Source organism: Antedon mediterranea, chromosome 8, assembly GCF_964355755.1.
Source record: "Antedon mediterranea chromosome 8, ecAntMedi1.1, whole genome shotgun sequence".
NCBI lineage: Eukaryota > Metazoa > Echinodermata > Crinoidea > Comatulida > Antedonidae > Antedon > Antedon mediterranea.
The window spans coordinates 583,185-599,045 of NC_092677.1; the positions used below are offsets into that span (position 1 = coordinate 583,185).

General features: G+C 34.6%; 1 protein-coding gene and 1 long non-coding RNA gene across 4 annotated transcripts in view; one reads left to right on the forward strand and one right to left on the reverse strand.

Moving 5' to 3' along the window:
• LOC140057406 (uncharacterized) overlaps nucleotides 1-10,914 on the reverse strand; it is a 45,185-nt gene extending 34,271 nt beyond the window's left edge. For all 3 annotated transcript variants that reach the window (XM_072103055.1, XM_072103054.1, XM_072103056.1), the window contains exon 1: nucleotides 10,897-10,914. The gene's annotated coding sequence lies outside the window, so the exon portion shown is untranslated. The remainder of the gene's footprint in view (nucleotides 1-10,896) is intronic.
• Nucleotides 1-15,861, forward strand: part of LOC140057411 (uncharacterized) — a 73,920-nt gene that overhangs the window by 37,198 nt on the left and 20,861 nt on the right. The window lies entirely within an intron of this gene.

The following is a 15,861-nucleotide window of genomic DNA, read 5'->3' on the forward strand; positions in this document are numbered from 1 at the left end:
GTAGGGATACCGAGAGCTGACTCCATTTTCATTACCACGATTAAACAACGTACACGTTACTATGTGCGCAATGTCATTTACGCAGTGTTTTTCTACTTTGGTAAACACTTTTTATTAGGTCATTATTTTCTGAAAATAAATTAATTATGAAAATATCCTTTTGAGTGAATATTTCTATACCTATTATTCTATAAGATCAAGTATTTTTATTTCCATTTCATTCAACCAAAAATGTGAATATAGTGGAAAGATCATTATCATCTAGCGTGTATAGCTTTTGTTTACTACAAAACCCTTGGAAGGCTCAATGACCTACCATTTTCAACCTTATTTTTGTAGTTGAGCCTCTTATGACCTCAAAATGTTTTTTCTTCCTACACCAAGATAATATAGTTCCACATACCATGTGCTTGTATATAATTTAAAATATTAATTTTAAGTGCTAAAAAACAGTTTTATCCCAATATGAGGCCTTTATGATTCGAATATTTCATAGTAACAACCCATATGCCATGAAAAATATCCGTTTTATCCATTTTTAAAATAATTTTTGGAAAATAACGAGGGGCGCAACTACCAAAACGCCATTTTGTGGTATGATGTCATCGTAAGCCAATCAAACCTCCGCCTTCGACCGCTCCGCAGGGCTCACGATTGAACGATTTTGGATTCTTGCCCTTTGATTGGTTGACGCGAATTAACAATGAAGAAATTTTCTCGCAAGTGAAAATAGTAAAGTTTTTGTTCCATGGTAGATGGATGAAGCTATTGTTCTAACCACGTGACTATGTGGCGTAGGTTTTTTTTTTATATATCTATATATATATATAAATCAATGATGTTGCGTAGCACTGTGTAAATTATATATAAATCATACTGTAAATTTGACTTTAGCAATATAATAAACTAAAGTGATAGAAATTGAATTCTTGTATTTACTTCAAATACAAGTTATTCACTTTCTGTAACAAAAAAATAATATTTATTCATGTATAAAAAGAGAAAAGAAACGTTTAATTATAACTCAAAAACCAGTATTTTTTGCTTCAAATTACATTTTTTCAAGTAAATAATTGTTTGGTTAACGTGAATAACTATTATGTGACAATAAAATGACACATTCAAAAACAAATTTGAAATAAAAAATATTTTTCAGGGGGACAATATATATCTTTAAAACTGTTACGTCAGCAAGCGAGCAGCGTTTTTTGTAAGAAATATTTCTTGTTTATATAATAAACAAGTAATATCATATTTTATTGAATTTTACAATGTTGATATCCAAAATATATTACTTAAAACTGTGATTTTTTATATAATTATTTTTACGAAAAATGACTACGGTAGTTCATACAATTGTCGACTGAGGGCGCAATGTTTACATCGTTCATGGCTAAAAACGATCATTTTCGCCGATGTTTTAAACACTATATTTCGAAAACTACATACAAGTCATATTTTCATAATTCTTTCTTTATTATAATATTGATACAAAATACTAACAGGCAATGTATAATTTGTTTGAAAAATATTAACTTTTAATTTTACATCGAAATAAAACCGATCAAAGGTAGCCTAACTGAGAATACTTACTACTACAGTACTTCTTATTGTAACTAGTTTGGAAAGATATTTTCCATATTTTTTTTTTCTCTTTTGTGGTGTAATCTACCACATTTATTCGTTCATCATAATTATTAAAAATACATACTGTATTAACATATTACTCTCTTTTTTTCCCATTATTTTCTTGAATTTAGAATACTCAAGGTTATAATACTAATAGTAAATAAAAGTAACAATGTATATAATAATGTTTACAATACAGTGTAGTACTATACATCGATATATCTAAATTGGCTGTATAAAATATCTCATCAGGAGGTGGGAACACCATGAATAATTAACACTTTGACTGCCAGAGGTTTTTCCAGTTAGAAACTGCCACCGCCAGCGTTTTTAGCCCAATTCGATGTTTTTATTAAAGCTGATTTAGGGGATGCTAGTCAAGTCGCCCCATCGCAAAGTCGCCCCATACAAAGTCGCCCCTTACACAGTCGCCCCATCGCAAAGTCGCCCCAAAACAAAGTCGCCCCGACATAGTCGCCCTATCGCAAAGTCGCCCCAACGCAAAGTCGCTCCATCGCAAAGTCGCCCCATCACAAAGTCGTCCTATCGCAAAGTCGCCCCAAAACGTTAAAAAATAGTTTACAAGTGCGTAAAATGTTGCAATGATACACAAGATAACACAGAACGTGTAGGCATAGGGGAAGCCCCGCCATGTAGTCTCAGGTCACACGATCGGCACGCACCCCCATATCAGAGAGGAAGCCCCCGACTAATCACTCCGCGGTCGCACTCCGCGGTCGCACTCTAACGTGCTAGCTTCTTACCATGAGAGGGAAACCCCCGTAATTACTCCGCCGTTGCCGTTGTCGCACTCTACAACGCACCATCTGAAGATGGGGAAACCCCGCCGGAGTTTTACAATGATATCAGTCGCGTTCGAAATCGGTCGCGATAAAATGATGTTATACGATCTAGATTATTTTTACTTTGGTCGATGAATATTTATTATTATTATTAGGCCTATATTAATAATTGATTTTTTTTTTATTTTACAGGTCAGTATGATGAGAAAGATGTGTGGCTTAAAAAATGACAATTTGTAAACATAGTTTAAGATATAGTATTATCCAGCATAATGTCATTTAACAGTACATACGTACTTATTTAAATGTGAAATATTTTATAGGAAACGTAGGCTACGTCTGTGTCTTTTATTTTATATGCAACAAATTACGTAAAACAATTTATTTATAAACATTCAGTTTACTATTATATACATAGTATTACAGTGAACATTGATTGTAAGACTCCTGGAAAGGCAATCCCATCATTATATCCATTATAAAATTGCATCATATCACCGGCGCTATATGTCGTAAATGATAACGTGCGTGTGTGTATTTGTCGTACGTCCGTGTACGTATTATTCCGTGCCTCTTCACTGTCTTGTTTAATTTAAAATTAAATAAACACCCGATATGAGGATATTTATTAAGGCATTATAATTAGAATGTTCTATAACCAAAAGGATTGAAAAGAATTTCTTCAGTAAAATGATCATTGTGCTGTTGAATAAAAGGCGACTCGCCATCTGAAACATTCTCTGAATCCAATCGGAGCTGCGCCTTCTGGTATCTGTTTCCTCACAGCTGCTACGTCTTTCTGCTGACCGTCGGGGATTCCCCTTTTTAAAAAACACGCACACGATACTGTACGATGGTTTTTCCATGGTCAAAATGTCGCGTTTTAATTTTACTAATACCTGCATGTAAAACAATCACATCGGCGATGAAATCCCCTTTTTTTTCTTCATTTTGAAAAGTCATTATAAAATTAAGACACATAACTTGTCAATAAATGCAAAATGATCAATAAGTAGCCTATAACACTTATTGTCTTACAACACTGTTATTGTTTTAACTACTGTAAATCTATACGGCGAAGGCCTACTACACATTTATACATTTATTATATTATCCTAAAAAATTAGCTGGTATCCACGCGTAGGTTGAAGAAAGATTCGTAATTGTGGCTCTGGTAACTAATTTTAAAATCATATTAAATTAACATTTTCGAAACTATAAATCAGGGATAATCTTTTTAGGGACTATTTTTTTAAATGATTTTTAAAAAGCACATCACTCCATTAAAACCTGTAAAATAAAAATTCAAACACAAATTACAGTATGTATATAATAGGATAAACATTATAATGTATACGACATTTAGCGCGACCAAAGTAACAACGCAATCGATATCAAACGCACCCAATATGATTAAAACCGATAAAAACTCCGGCGGGGTTTCCCCATCTTCAGATGGTGCGTTGTAGAGCGCGACAACGGCAACGGCGGAGTAATTACGGGGGTTTCCCTCTCATGGTAAGCTAGCACGTTTAGTGCGACCGCGGAGTGCGACCGCGGAGTGATTAGTCCTCTCTGATGGGGGTGCGTGCCGATCGTGTGACCTGAGACTACATGGCGGGGCTTCCCCTTTTTATGCCTACACGTTCTGTGTTATTTTGTGTATCATTGCAACATTTTACGCACTTGTAAACTATTTTTTAACGTTTTGGGGCGACTTTGCAATGGGGCGACTTTGCGTTGGGGCGACTTTGCGATGGGGCCACTTTGCGATGGGGCGACTTTGTAATGGGGCGACTTTGCGATGGGGCGACTGTGCCGGGGCGACTTTGTTTTGGGGCGACTTTGCGATGGGGCGACTGTGTAAGGGGCGACTTTGTATGGGGCGACTTTGCGATGGGGCGACTTGACTGGATCCCATTGAGGATATGTATGTGATCTGATTTATGTAATTTAGACTAAAATAATAATCATAAAGATTTTAGCTTTACAATGGTACCAAGAACAATTTTCAAATCGCAATATGTAAATCGTAATAGTAAAATAAAAGTAACCCACTTTTGAGTTTTTCGTAGTTTCGCGCAAGAAAGTAGAGATATTCGCGATTTTGTGCAAGACATCACAATATGAAAATATCGCCAGGTGAGATCAACAAACAACGAAAAAGTTACTGACATGGCACCCATACTGTAGGCCTATAAAAACAAGTTATCACTATCGAAAAATGTATTACATTTTATAAATCATAAATCTTACATCAATGTTTCGCGAAAAATCCGCATAGGCTAGTAAAGACACCAGGCCTAGTTAACCAGGCCTAAAGTTGGTCCGGAGCCGTTTTACGACTATGCCTAGGCTAGCATAGCATAGTATTACTAGCCTAGTAAACTGATGATAATATCCATACCATTTCTAAACAAGTTGGTTGCTTGAAACTCGGTCACTTACAGTGAAACACCAAACAAGGGTATACATACAATAATAAAATTAAAGACTTCATATTGAAAATGACTATTATTTTTTATTCAGATAACAAACATGCCAATCCACAAAAACCTTTGTAATGCTTCGGCGGCATAGCTAGCGCGCGACCGATACACAATGTGCCATGCCATCGCTCTACGCGCTACTGTGATGCGCGGTGTATTATGTTATTTCGACAGGTACCATTTTGACAGTCATTCGTAACCAGATTAGTTACTTTCAAATAGTAAAATATTGACGGTCCAGACCGAATATTGTGTCCATATTTAAAGTATATACCAATAATTAACCTATCTACCGGATTTCGTAAAAAACTCGAAACACGAAGATCTTCGTGTTTGGCAGTCAAGCGTTGTGTTTCCAAACACGAAGATCTTCGTGTTTGGCAGTAAAGTGTTAATATTTTCCATACTTAGCAATAAAAAATAAATAAAAAACGATATTTGAATTTAAAACTATTTAAATGTTTTGGGGCGACTTTTCGATTGGGCGACTTTGTGTTGGGACGAATTTGCGTTGGGACGAATTTGCGTTGGGGCGACTTTGCGTTGGGGCAACTTTGCGCTGGGGTGACTTTGCGAAGAAGGGGCGACTTTGCGATGGGGCGACTTGACTGGATCCCGCCTGACCTAGCCCTAGCTAAAGTAGGCATACTGGATACTAAAGTACTACACGACGGGCCTAGGTTTTAGCTAGGCTAGATTTAGTCCAGTCAATCTAGTGATATTTAGAGGTAAACCCACCACAAATTGCAATAGTAACGAAACATTAATTTTTTCATTCCAAATGTAGTTTATAATGACATATTAAAAGTCACCAAAAATTGAAGCATTGGAACACATTATTTTTTACGTAATCTCAACAACTATATAGTGATTTTATTCCATAAATATTTTGGGGTAGGGGGTAACATTTATGCCCATAACTTGTGGTTTTATAATCCAATCTCAATAATCTTGATATCAATGTGTAGAATATATATTTCTTTCTGATATGCAATTTACAAAAACAAAATACAACATTTATTTATATAACTAGAGGTCAAAAGGTTATTGACCTTTTACAAAAACTCATTTTTTTCCTTAAAAAAATGATTAACTGTAATATTGTGCCATAATTGTATATGCATTTAATCAAAATTGTGTTTTATCTATACCTATCGATATATAAAATCGCAAACATGATGTTAACTAGAAGAATTTTAAAAGTAATGATGTACTATTCTTATTGAAATTGATTCTTGGTCAAATGTAATGTAAACCATTTTGGGGTAGGGGGTAGCGTTTATGCCTATAATCCATTGTTTTATAATCATATCTAAATAGCTTTAGTACCAATGTGTAGAGTATATATATCCTACTAATAATATACATTAAAAAAACAATTAATAACAGTTATACGTAACTAGAGGTCAAAAGGTCATTGACCTTTTACAAAAACTCAAATGTTCTTAAAATAGCGCAAAACTAAATTATGTTTATATATATTATATTTATATTTTGGAAGTATTTGGTGCAAATAATGTTTTTCTTGTACCTATTGTATTGTCATGAAATAGGAAAAATGATACTAGCTAGAAGAAAATTGAAATTCATTAGCGGTATGTACTATTGATGATTAATTAATGAGTCTTGATAATTTGGAATCAACTCATGATTTACTATAGATAGATTTTTGATAATTTTAGTATCAACGAATGTACGTAATGAGAAGTATTTTATCTTCGCAGGGTTGCGTCTTCTCTCCTCTCTTGTATATTATATACACGGATGACTGTCGGAGCAAACAGGACAATCTTTTCAAATTTGCTGACGACACTGTCTTGCTGTCTCTCCTTCAAAATTCACAGGACGGTCATGGTTCCGCATTAGATGGTTTTATCCAATTTTGTGGAAACTCCTACTTGGAACTCAATGTCACCAAAACCAAGGAGATAATTGTAGATTTTAGGAAGGAGAAAGGACGCAGCCCTCTGGTATCCCCCACAAATGACGAACCAGCGATATTGTCCATTCCCTTAAATACCTAGGTACTATATTTGAGTACAATCTCAGCTGGGAATTAAATACAGAGGCAATAGTAAAGAAAGGACACCAGAGACTTTATCTGTTAAGGAAGCTGAACCATTTTAATGTCAATAAAGTAATTCTCATGGTTTTTTATAATTCCTTTATTGAGAACGTTTTAACTTTTTTCCTTTATATGCTGGTTTTTTAGTCTTAGGGTCAAAGAGAGAAACTCACTACAAAGTTGTTAACTTAAGTTCTAAATTAATAGGTTGTCAACTTCGTAGCTTGTCTTCCTTCTGTGACATGCAAACTCTAGAAAAAAGTAGAGCTATTCTAAAAAATGTTAACCATGCCTTGTTCAGTGATTTCGAGCTCATGCCTCATGGGCGTCGCTTTCAATGCCCGGCATGTAGAACAAACTGGAAAAGAAATTCGTTTTTGCCAGTTGCCATCCGACTCTTAAATTCTTGAACTTTGACTCTTGTTATATTGTACTGTATATTGTGATATTTTTGTATATTTTGTAAGATCATTTTAATCCAGACCTTTTTATTTGAATTGCTCCGTGTGGGATGATATTGTTTAATCCTTCAAACAGAAAAGGACTCACAACTTATATGTCATCAGTATCACTTTCTTGTTCGGGTGTATTAGTACAGTGCAATGCCATTGCATTCACCACATGTAGTTCTAGTTACCCCTGAATGCTTCAAGGAGATACTCAGGTTCTGGCTTTAAGTTTGTGTGTAGAGGAACCATGTTTCCATCATCTGATCTTCCATCCCCAATCCTCGGTACACATATCAACCCCACTCCATTGCTAAAAGATAACTTGAACTTGAACATGATGTTAAGTACCTTGGTTGTGGTACGATTATGAAGTTGGCGATATGCAAGGTTGTACTTGATTGGATGGAGTCAAAGGCATTCCACGTTGTCCAGGTAGTCCATTGTACAGACGCACTAAACCGTTTTCTCTAGCAACCACAATGTCATCCTTTGTAGCTTGTTTGCATTTGAAGACTACAGCATAATGTCAGAAATAAGTGCAATGACAAGCTTTTTTTAGAGCCACTTGTTTTCCAATTCCGAAAACTCTGGATGTTGTGTCACCAGTATCGCATGAGCAAACAGAAGGTTATCACAGATGTCTCTCAAATGTACTGTTTGAACCAGTTTGATAGTCCAGCATCTCAGCTCCAGTCTAAAGAATATCACAAGATGTTTTAAATGCTTGACTGCAGAGGAGCACTAGTAGATCCGTGTCATCGGATAATGACAGCTGTTTTCCTGTTTGCTGATTCAATGGTTTTTTGTACTATCCGAAAGAACATCTGCATCAGAAGCTGCATTCACTCATTGCCATGTTGTTCCAATACTAGTTACGAAGATTTATAAATTGTTGTTTGTTACAGAAAGTGATCCTATTTTGTGGAACATGTCACTGGTAAAATGTACAGGGACACTACCACCTGACCCGCCTTACCATGTGCGCCGTCTTTGGTGGACGAGCCGCTTTCATAATTATCAAAGACTATGCAGAGCAATATTTTTTACAGATCTCTACACTATTCCATATGAATGCTGTGCAGTAGAGCACTACCATCTAAAATGTAGGCCTACTGGACATCATTCAGTGAGTTGGATGTATTAGACTTTTCAGAAGAAGTTGTTTCCACGTGGCATCATGTTGGTTTATTAGCTGAAAGTATTGTAAGTTGGTAGTTTCAAAAAGTGGTGGTGGGTAACAAAGTCACCTCGAGTCTCCTCTGGAACTGTAGGATTGATGCACACATATGACTTTATTGCCAGGATCTTGAATACATTTGAAGACTTTCTGGCCAAAATATTCAATGCTTAATACCACATTGCTAATATTCCGAGTCACCTGCAGTAACTCCCGTGTCAATGGTATGAAGTCTCTGAGTCGTAACCAAATGGATTTTTCAATTGCCATTATGTTCCTGACGTGTGGCCATAAGGTCTTATGTTGGCCGCTGCTGCTCTGGAGTAACGCCCTGATACTATTACAAGGCATTACATACATTTCAGCGCAGATTTGGTCTGGATGTACGCATTCCTATATTTTCTTGTCAAACCTCTGGTTTTCTTTGAGGCTTCTCATAGAAACTTTTTCAATCACCTGCAGGTCTGTTGACAATCCAGCCCAGATGGTCCGAACGTCACACAACATGGAGGTCATTGTCAAACTGCTGTTGAACATCTTTGTATTTCTACTGGTTAAAAAATACTTATACATTCCAATATAAATACTGTAACCATGGCAACACAAATGCCAACTGGAAAAAATGGAATGTAGATCATCCAGAAGCAACAGGAACGGAGATGTCACTCATCTGCATCTTGAACTGGTCATGTGTATCGCGTTGGACTGAAATGTTCACCCCAGGGAATCCCTGTGTGTATACCATTGTTGTTTACAGCGAAAACAACATTTTTAGCCAAAATTGACACATTATGTTGTGTTTTTCCGCAAAATTGACATTCTAAATAAAATGTTATGACTATAAGTTTGATATCACTGAATAGAAAATTTAATAAGCTTTCGGATGACATAAATCCCACTTGTATATAAAGTATTTTAAATGGCAAAATATATGTAATTAATGGGGCATATTAATTTTGACTTAAAATGACCTTTATTGACCTCTGACCCCTTGACCCAATGCTTGGATTTTCGGTGACTTTTAGTATGTCGTTCTACAAATTATATCGAATTCAAAAATACTAGCTTTGTTACTATTGCAATTTGTGGTGGGTATATCATTAGATTGACTGGACTAATTAGGCAGGCTTCTTAGTTAGGCCTAGCTAGTAGTAGCCTAGGCCTAAGGTAGAGGGACGATTCGTCACACTTACATTTATCGGCTTTCTTTGATATGCATTTATAAGCATAAAATAAGCTTTTTTCCCCAAACTTTATTTTCAGAGAGACTATGGGGTAGCACTATGGGATAGCACTACTAGGAATAAAGATGCAATAAAGGAAACATTTTGAAAACATTGTCGAAAATGATCATTTTTTAGTCACGCGAACGATGTAAACAAGTTACGCCCTCTGTTGGCCGTTTGGCGAATGCACGAAATAAACAAGGTTTTCAAATAAATTGAATATAAAATTACGTTTTTTTCGTAATTTATTATATATAATAATTATATCAACTTTGTCAATAGGGAGGTTTCGCAACCTTACGAATACGATAACGAAAAACGGATACGTCACACATTTGTTAAACTTTTGAGCTGATCCCCATTTCATATTCGTAAAGCGTATTCGTGTTGACGAATATCACCAGTCATATTCCTAACTACAAAACGAGTACAGTTTTTGATCTATTTTGCACATTTTGCATTTGAATCAGGAATTATTCATGATTATAATATAATTATAGATTTATTGAAAGTAATTTACTAAAGTAATTTACTAAAATGCCAAGTCAATTTTGATAAATAGCAGTCCTCACACGCTTTGATGTTACGCTGGGCCTAGGCCGCCAAGCACCAAGCAACACGTACCTGCGCTTCGCTCAAATTTACCGCAGTCATATTTCGGACGCACCTCAATATTTCGTTGCCATGCGAAACAGATTTTTTTATGGCTTACGAAAACGAATAGTGTGCGTGACGTATCCGTTTTCGTATTCGTAAGATTGCGAAACCTCCCTAAACTAATATCAATAAAATACGGATTGTTAAACACCTTTAAAAACTTGTTAAATACCAAAAAAATGAATATGAATTTGGTCTAAAGTGAGACGTTTCGGCCCACAAAGTGGGATGTTTCGGCCCAGAAGTGGGCCGAATAGTCCCGGGCCGAATCGTCCCTGAATCTAGGCCTAGCCTAGCTAGTAGAAGAGTAGGCTAGGTCTACTAGGCCTAGCTAGGGCCTAGCCTAGCCCTAGCTAGCTTGATAGCCAACTAAAACTTAAAACGTAAGGCAAGAAGCCTACCAACACTCATAAACAATCAAGCATTCAAGATAAAAAACCGTTTCGTTGCTTCTCCAAATCAAGCCTTTTCTTTAAAAATAAAACACGCATTATTGTAAGCCGACGACGTGACATATAGGCTAGGTCTCTACTGCTCTAGATCTCAAGAGTTTACGTGAACTTCCTATTATATACGGGGCGCAGTTTGGGACAATTACTAGCAATTATGTCAACAATGTGTGTTCTCTCTTACCGACTCAACGGCGAGAATCTGATGATTTTGTTGTACTCAATAGTAACACTAAGAAATATTTTTATTGTAATTGAAATCATGGATCAGGTGCCGTTTTCGGCTGTTTGTACTGTAGGTTACATAACAGAACAATTGTATTGTCTTACCATTCAATAGACACCCTTCTCTACATAAAACACCACACCCCTATCATAATAATGGTATAGTCCATATAAGTCGAGGTGGCCAAAAACGGCACCTGATCCGAAATTATTTTATTAATATTTGTATTTATAAACAATTAAAAATGCTAGGAATGTATAAATGTTGCTTGTATAAAACAAATTAGTAGGAATGTTGACGTAATCCGTTACCGTAATTTACGTTTACGCAAAAGCTCCCTATTGTCTCTGCCCAACATATATTTTTTTTATTGGGATGGGAAGAGGAGAGGGGTCACTCAATATGTTTATACATACCGTAAAACCTCAAAAAGAAGCCACCCTCTTTGGTCTGCAAAAGTCGGCCTAATCTCAAAAAGAAGCCCATCTCGAGATCAAGCCCATTGGGCTTCTTTTCAAGATAACATAGGCGTCTTTTCGAGATAGACGATTGGATATCAAAGGAACAATTAGGTGATTTACTTCCAGATAACTTGTGATGCAAATAATGTGATCGAGTTTATAATATCATATTTATTTTACATTTTAAAATGGTGTTATGATAACAAAATGCAAAATTGGCAGGTAATGGCTCAAAAATTACATTGTAGTATAAAATTCAAATATTTACAGCATAATTTTCGAAAAGAAGCCCCTCTCTTTGGTTTGCAAAAGTAATCTCGAAAAGAAGCCCATCTTGAAAAAAATCACATCTTGAAAATAATTAAGCTCACCCAAGGGTACTAAAAAGGAAGAAGCCCATGGACTTCTTTTCGATGTTTACGGTACGTACTTTCTGTAATGTTGATTATTAGCTCAGTGCACTTACAGCCATCTAGAGTTGTAATTTCTAAAATTTTCTCAAAACAATTAATTAAAAGAATTAAACTGAGGTCGGCAATCTAAAGACCTTGATTATACATTTTTGTTTTTGGATGTCCTCTTGAAAAATACCTGCACACAATAATACGAGGATGCTTCGCATTTTTCTATCTCCTCCTACGATTTCTGCAAACCGCTTGAACAGCTCGAGTACAGTATCATAATGTTGAAGACAGGCCGATTTTCTTAAAAAATACTATTTTGATAGATTTAATATACGTTTATACAAATGTATTGATTTGCGATGAATGGAACGTTCCAAATTATTTGGTTTAACCATGGTTTAAGGTTTAACACAAGTAGGTAAATTTATGAGCCCTTAGAAAATAAACTTAAAACCGTATTGTATAGTATTGCAATACTACTATACAATGCTGTACCTATTAACCACTTTTGGTCGCCATTTGAATCGCAAATTTCTTACTGTGAGTGTTGGTACTGTGAGATATAATCAATCAATCAATCAACGTAAACATTTATTTTCTTTCTTTCAATCAATTACAATAAAACAAATGAATAAGGTAGGCTATTAAAAAAGAAAGAACGAATTTAATATAAACATATATAAAAATAAACTGAATTACTGTGAGTGTGGGAGGCCCTACTGATTATAATAAACTATAACTAAATAAATAAACTATATTACTGACAGTTGCTTCTCAACGTTTGTATTAATTAATAAATACAAAAAAATAAACGTATACAAAAAAATAAACGTCGTACTTTACTATTTCAATCGACAGTGACAGTTTTAACAAAGTATTAAATCGCAAATGTTTTACTGTATTTAGTGGTATATTATTTATAGGCCTATAAAACAGGAAAAAAATATTTCGTTGCTAAGTGGATAAAGAATATATTTAAAAATGGTTCCTCTTTGTACATTCCCTCAACCTTAATGTTAGTTACATACAAAACACAAAAATATGTGTCCGTATGTTTATTGTATGTTTGCGCCCCGTACTAAAGTGTTATCGATCGATTGAGGGCGAACTCCAAAGCAATCCCAGTTCAAAAAAGTGTCGTAATAGTAGAGGGGGCATGGCAACAACGACATTCTGTCATGTGTAAAAACTCCTGGAAATGTTAAATTTCATCTTGAAACTAATAATCTGCTGAACAACTAACCAACTTTTAGAATTCGTCTTCATTGATCTGCGTAGGTCTAATACTATAAAGCCACAATGCGTGAGGAAAATATCTATCGTGTCCGTCGTGTCATTTTCTTCACAGTGTGCACAATTTTTTACAGATGTTCCAACAAATAAAAGTACATACAAGTTGTTAACATAAAACAACATAAAGAGAGCTCTATCAAATATATTAATTTTGGCCAGCGGTATTCTTCTATATTTTTTAACCTATAAAAGTATGTCAGGATTCTATCTGATTGTATTGACAAACTCAATAAATTGCCAGACAAGTTCACCATATAGGGCTTCCTTTGCGACATATCTGGGTGCCTTTAATTAGTATCTGGCCATTTGGTGTTGAATATTATAAATTTTATCCACAGAGCTTTTATTATCACAGAACCATCAGCTTGCATAATTTATAGATGGTATACCGATTGATTTCCAGAGGAGCACCATAGTATATTCTATTAAATTCTTCCTGTACATTATAATATTTTATATATGCCATCACTCTCTTTTAACTACTTCATCTATGTGAGAGAGTTTCCTTGATACAAACATTCCCAGATATTTATATTATCATTAGTTTCATCAATAAAACTATTACCAATTGGCCATTTCTTATATTCATTAAGGCGTTGTCCAGTTACAATAACGTTGGATTTATTAAAATTAAATACCGTACTCCATTGTTGCAAAATCTGCTGCATTTAAAAGTAATTCTAACTCAGGCTCATTGTCTCCAATTTAAATGATATCATCAGCCCAGAATAAGCTGCCAACTTTTACATCAAATATATTAATTCCTAATTCTCTTTCTTTTATTATTTTGTTAAGTTCATTCATATTAATAGTGAAAAGAATTGGAGACAGTGGGCAGCCTTGTTTGACACCTTCGTCAATATTAAAAACATCTGTTTCAGAGTCTCCAATGAAACTTTACCTTTTACATTTATACAAATTCTTTATACCATAACAATTTATCTTTAATTCCTATATTTTCGATTGCATAAAAGAGACCTTCTCTCCAAACGGTGTCGAATTCCTTACTGAAATTCATGAAGGCGAGTAAGTTTTGTTACCTTCAACACGGTCGGCAAGCAATAATACTCTTAAGTATAAAGATGTGGCATTCACATTGTCTGTCCTTACGAAATCCTCCTTAGTACCGCCTTTATTCATTATTTCAGAACATTTAGTTACTTTCTTTTCTAATAAGTTTTGTTTAATTAAAGGTTTGCATTGTTTACGTTTCCCTTGATACTCATTCCATAGTGATTCACATTCTACTTGATGCACTATCATTTGTTTTACAATATTAAAGACGATGTGCCCTACAGGAACTTTTTCCTTTCTCAATACAAAGATCAATTTCTTCATCATACCATACTTTGCGTTTTCTATTATTATTCCGTTGACCAATTGTATTTTCGGTTATGGCTATAACATTGTTTTTCCAAAAAGTCCATGCCTCATTTGGCATTTAAGGATGAGGGGGTCCCAGTTTTCAAATTTGCTTTTAATTTTATTTTGGAAAGGTATCCACTTAGTAAATGTCTATTTATGTTCCAACTTATTATATTAGTATCATTAATATTTATTTTATTATTTTATCATTAGTTGTCGGTAAATTCCAATAACAATAAGTTGTGATCACTACCAAGATGGTATATACATAGATCATCAATTATAAGTTTTTTAGTGATATATACATTTTGAGAAACAAGTACATATTCGAATAATACTAGTATGGTCACCTTTTGTCCATGTATATTTTCCAGTACATTTATTAGAGCTATTCACTGAAATCACATATTGTAGATTTTTGTACTTATATGCTAGATAATGATTACTAGAATAAGAATAAAGTCTTTGTAATTAGTAATTCGGTCGAATTCATATTTTAAAAATATTTTTTAATTACGTTGTTCAAAATTGGGACAAATTGTCATAAAAAAGCGGCAACCCTATAGGTCATCACTGCTACGTCACAAGTTGGAGTCAAAAAGGCCGGAAAGGTTACACACGCTGGGCCGGCGGCGATTTTTTTTTCGTACATAAGTTGGGGACCCCCCTCATGTATATATGGGTATGAAAATTCATACTATTATGCTATCAATCAATCAATCAATCAATTCAACTTTATTTCAGACAAACTGTCCATATGAAACATATTATAAATACAATAAAAAATAATACAAAGCATTATGTGACAACCGTCATGGAGAGAGGACTAATAATTATTTGTTGACATATAGTGCCTCTTAAAATACATGTGGATTATGTTTTGGGATTTATTGGATGTAGACTGTAGACATTATTATATTATTGATTACTATAGTTTACAAAACAACATATACTGATACTAGGTAACACGCGTAAAAGTATACATGAGATTATATATACAAAAGTTCTATCCATTTTCTATGCAACTTTGAATCTTTTAGAATACGAGAAAAAACACATGTAATTAAAGTATTACAGCTTTTTACAATTTTTGTTTTGAAACAAAAAATTGATTTCCGAATGTACTCATAGAAGGAGGGAACATGGTTATCAACAAACATAGCACTAG